This window comes from Meleagris gallopavo, chromosome Z, assembly GCF_000146605.3.
Source record: "Meleagris gallopavo isolate NT-WF06-2002-E0010 breed Aviagen turkey brand Nicholas breeding stock chromosome Z, Turkey_5.1, whole genome shotgun sequence".
Classification (NCBI taxonomy): Eukaryota; Metazoa; Chordata; class Aves; order Galliformes; family Phasianidae; genus Meleagris; species Meleagris gallopavo.
In genome coordinates, this window is record NC_015041.2 from 57643914 (window position 1) to 57648546 (window position 4633).

Here is a 4633-nt window from a genome sequence, read left to right on the forward strand (position 1 = left end):
GGATTGATTCTTTCTGGGCTAAAAAAGAGGGGAGTTAAAGCAGACATGGTAGGTAAAATCCAGTAAAAAGTCATAGACATTATATTGTCACTTGTGTAGTTGTAACTGCACAAACTCAAAGTTCAGCAAGTATGGAGAACATACTATATATGTCAAGTTCACTTTTAAAAACAGTCATTTGAAATTAATACGGTGCAGAAGTAACTTCTGGCATATTGACACTTTTTAGCACATTTGGGGATCTGCTCTCTAAATCTTTCCTTCTTTAAAATCATCAATTAATTACATTTGAGGTAATGTTGTTTAATCTGCTTAAACCAGCCTCACATGGCATAGCTTGTGTGAGTGGATGTGGTTTTAGCAAGCACTGCACAGGTGTGCCTTTATAAGCAATGGAGGATTCTGAGAGCTTCTCTGTCATTTTTTATTTTCTTAGTTGTTAGTGGGCTGATAACCGCACTCCTGACATGGCTAAATGGAAACATGTCTAACACCATTTGAGTGATAAGGAGGAAGATCAAAAACCTGTGATACACTTTCTGTAAATGGGCATTTCACCACTCAACTGAAAGCTCATTCCTCTTCTGAGGTGATTACCAGAATTATATAGTCCCTAACCTGCACAGTGAGTGACGGTCCAGTGACTGCAGTCAACATCCATCTTGGAAAAAGAATTAAACTTATTGGTTTGGTGAGTAAGCATAACATAGTTTTAAAAAATGCAACTCGAATTTTTCAGAATGGTCTGGCTTGAGAAAAAATATTTTTGTATTGTGTGTATTTTTTTTACTCAGCTATAAATTCAGAAGTGGAAGTTGCTCTCTGCTGAATGATGGAATTTTGTAAGCAGGTCAGTATAAAGACGTTGGTGCTACCACTGGATGGGTAATCTGAAATTTCACTGTGCAGCACCCCTGTTCAGACAGAAACCTATCAGGAGCACAAGCTTTAGTTAGAGAGAACAGAAAGGTGGTACAGCATGGCATTAATTGAATTAGGCCTTAATTTTTCTGTTGTTTGGTCATGAGAGAAACCTAATACATTATGTTGCGTTACTCAAACATGTATTTTAGGATGATTAATGAGAAGTGAGGAAGGGAAGGAAGAAGTAAGGAAAAGAAATGGAAGAAAAATATCTGACTAATAAGTTTCTGGTACTTTGTCACTTCTTTTGTTTCTTTTCCCCAGAAAGATTCAGTATGCAACTGAAAAATAAAATCCAGCTATAAACACTTGTCTATGATATGATAAAATGATCCACATGATAAATGATCTAGACTTTTAAAAGACATAATGGCTTTGTGTAAATTTAATTTTGTGTAGTTATTTGCATCCAGTCATGTTACGTGTGTCATGTGTCATCAGGTTTTTATCCCTGCAGAGTATAAAGTTTCAGACTCTTAACAATTGTGTTCCTCAAGGGTTGGTCAATATCATGCAGAGACTAACATCAGACAGGCCACTGACTTATTGCATAGCGGGAGATTCCTACAAAGTCCAAACTGCAAAGCAAAACTCTTCTTTTTATGCACTGACTGTTCTATGGAGAGTAAGAAATACATCAGCAGTATATCTGGCTTCCTGAAGACTCCCAGCACTGACAGACTCTCTAGGTTATGGCACTGCAGGCCAAAAACTACAAGGAATTCAAAAGGTTGTCTTCAGTTCAGCAAAAGACAGAAATTTGAAACTTTGCCAAATTGGTTTGTCTGGGTTTTCTTTTTCCCTTTTTCATGAGGTTTCAGCACTTCTGTTTCTGATTGTAAGTAGGAATGACATCCAAGTAAGCAGTTCTTTCCATGATATTTCCACAGTGTTTTCTGCTACTTCTTGCCAGAAGATGACAAAAGATATCCTTACATCTGGGATTCAACTGAAAGAGACAGCACTCAACTCAATAATCAGTTTGGGATGAAAGGACTGCTTTAACACAGCACGCTTGACTGGAGAAATCTGGCAGAGTTACTGGGAGCCAATTGAAAGTTGGTATAAGCTACATCACTTCCTAGTAGTTGCCCTTCATATAGTCTTTGGTGGCATTATTAGTTTTAGGGTGATTCAGCCTTTACCCAAACTGCAGAAGCTGCTGCCTCCTGAGCATCATGATCCAAGCCATCTCTGGTGCTGTGCCATCCGCCTGATAAATAACGGAGCCAACTTAAAAGTCCCTTTCTGCCCTGCTCTCTCTGAGCTGAGCAGTGGCTTTACTCTGGAGCAGGATTACGTGCTCCTGCGGTAGGGAGGGTGCCAGGAGTCATATTCAATGTTCTTGGCTGCTCCTACAACATTACTAATGTTCAGATAAGCATTGCTGGTATTTCTGCAGCACTGATTTCTTTCACACACCACACAGATGTTTCAAGAAGGTCTACACTTGTTCTTGTGATGTGCTTCTATGGAATATCAGAACAAAATCCATTAGAGACATGCCCTTGCTAATGAGAGTAAGTAGTTTTCCAAAGCTACGTTTATTGAGTAGTTTTGTTCTAGTAATATAAAGAAAAATCATACGCAACACATCTGCACAATTCTGTTTGAATCCATATAGAAGAGAGAGGTTTGGAAGGTCGCTTTTCTTTTCTTTCCATTATTCTTTCTCCCAACCTCTGTGCCGTGAATTCTATGCTTAAGAAATTAAATACAAACCAGGATATAAGTCAAACAGTTTAAAACCAAAATTTCTCACTGCTCAGCTGTCTAAAACTGTTGAGCTACAGAAATGATGAAGAGAAAAGAAAGAACAAACTAAATCACTAGTTAAAATTGTAAATTTGGCAGTTAATGATGAGATCCAGATGCTAAGATGGTCCATTTGTATTTGCCTGCCTAATTGATTTTTATTTTGATTTCTTGCTTCCATTTTTTATATTATTTTTTCCTCCCCAGTAAACTCAGATTTTCTTCAGAGAGACAACTGTTACTGATTGGGTTTTTTACCACTTTTCACTTGTAGGGTTTTTAATAAATTTACAGATACTGTGCTAACGTGGGAGAAATGAATACTTTATAGAAGCACAGTGTGTAAGGAGAAGAAATCACCATTTTGTGAATACTGGCAGATCAGGCTTTTACTGGTAGAAAATAGTGGAAAAAAATACTTTTATGTTCCATAATCCTCTTTATCTGCCTTCATACTTTGTAAAGGGTGTCTTTCTGTTCACTTTCTATCTTTCTTCTTCTCTTTCTTCTAACAAATAAATTATTACAAGTCTAGTCAGCAGAAAAATGCATGCTGAAGTGACTGATACTCTATCAGACTCAGGTATCTTCTGTCTTAACTTCGGTCTCCCTTCTGCTTCCTTCTTCATTTTTCAGTATTGGTATCCTGTTCATCATCCCAAATCCTAAAGGCAGGGTCAGTTGAGGAAATAAAACGCCTGATTTACTGGAAGAGGTGATAACTTCATTACATCAAATAACACAGGTGGAGTGCAAAAATGGAAGAGCTTAGGGACACAAACAGTCGGTGGTTTTGGCAGCCCAGGAGACAGGAGTCTTTTTCCCTAAAAACCTGACATTCAACTCCATCTGTGTCACTGTGTAACAGTGGATCCTATCAACCATTGTATTTTACTAGGAGCTCTTTTACCACCACCTCTGAAAGTGAGCATCAGATATCTTTGCCTTATTGTACTTTCAATTCAGTCTTTATTCCTCCACTGTTTGTTTCTTTTCTGTTTATCTAGGTAACTTGATAACTTGTGATCAACATGAGGCCCAGTGGTGAAGACAAATACAGTTTTTCCATTCTCTCTAATAAAGTAGACTCTACTAACATCCTTTACTTCTTCCATCTCTGCAATTTCACATCTCTCCATTTCAGTGTTGGATGACACTTCTTTGAGAATGTCTGATGAAACTTGATACAGGTATCACATGAATGCCAGGTTATATCCCATTATGTCATGTACATATGTTTAGTTTTTCAAACACCGGCAAAAGATCCAATTGCTTTGAAAGACAGAAGTGGAAAGTGAGACTACCATTTTTAGGCAGGCAATTAAACTCAACTGGTTGCATTTTGAGATTAATGGTACAATGAAACAGTCTTGTTGCTTAATCCACTGAAATGAAATCTTAAATTAGACTCATAGTGTGAGTATGTAAAGCAGTTCTCTTCATGTATATTTAAATTCAATATTAATATTTAACATTTACATTTGGAACTGTAGTTTTTCAGTCAAAATATGACAAAGAGTGAAGGAAAATTTTCCACCGGTGCAATTCTATAAGCGGTTATTCATTTCAGCGTAATTAATGTGGATTTCAGCCTGAAGCCAACTGGAAGACTTCCAGTAGCTGACTGCCTACGTGTCATTTTTAGCATACCTGAGATTCACATTTTGCCCTAATGTGCTGTTCACAAAATGTTGTACCATTTCAAGAAGGGGGGAAAAAAAGGCTAACCAAAAAAGGAGTGGAATAAAGTGACGGCTCTTAGCACCAGCTGAGTCTTCCAACGGACTGCTGGGATCATCTACAATGTGCTGGAGAGAGGACTATTCCCCTCACCTGATTTTCAGTGGCACTGTGGATTCTTGGTTCTGCCTGGTTGTAATTCCGTAAAGATGATTCTTGAACAAATCTCCATTTCAGTATGTTGCTCCATCGTTACTTTCTTCCTTTGCTGTTA

At 37.8% G+C, this 4633-nt stretch overlaps 1 long non-coding RNA gene across 1 annotated transcript; it reads left to right on the top strand.

Moving 5' to 3' along the window:
- Positions 1–385: 385 nt before the first annotated feature.
- LOC109364071 lies at positions 386–4070 on the top strand. Its single transcript, XR_004162233.1, has 2 exons — positions 386–691; positions 1815–4070. It is a non-coding gene; the product is annotated as an uncharacterized LOC109364071 (long non-coding RNA).
- The last annotated feature ends 563 nt before the right edge of the window (positions 4071–4633 follow it).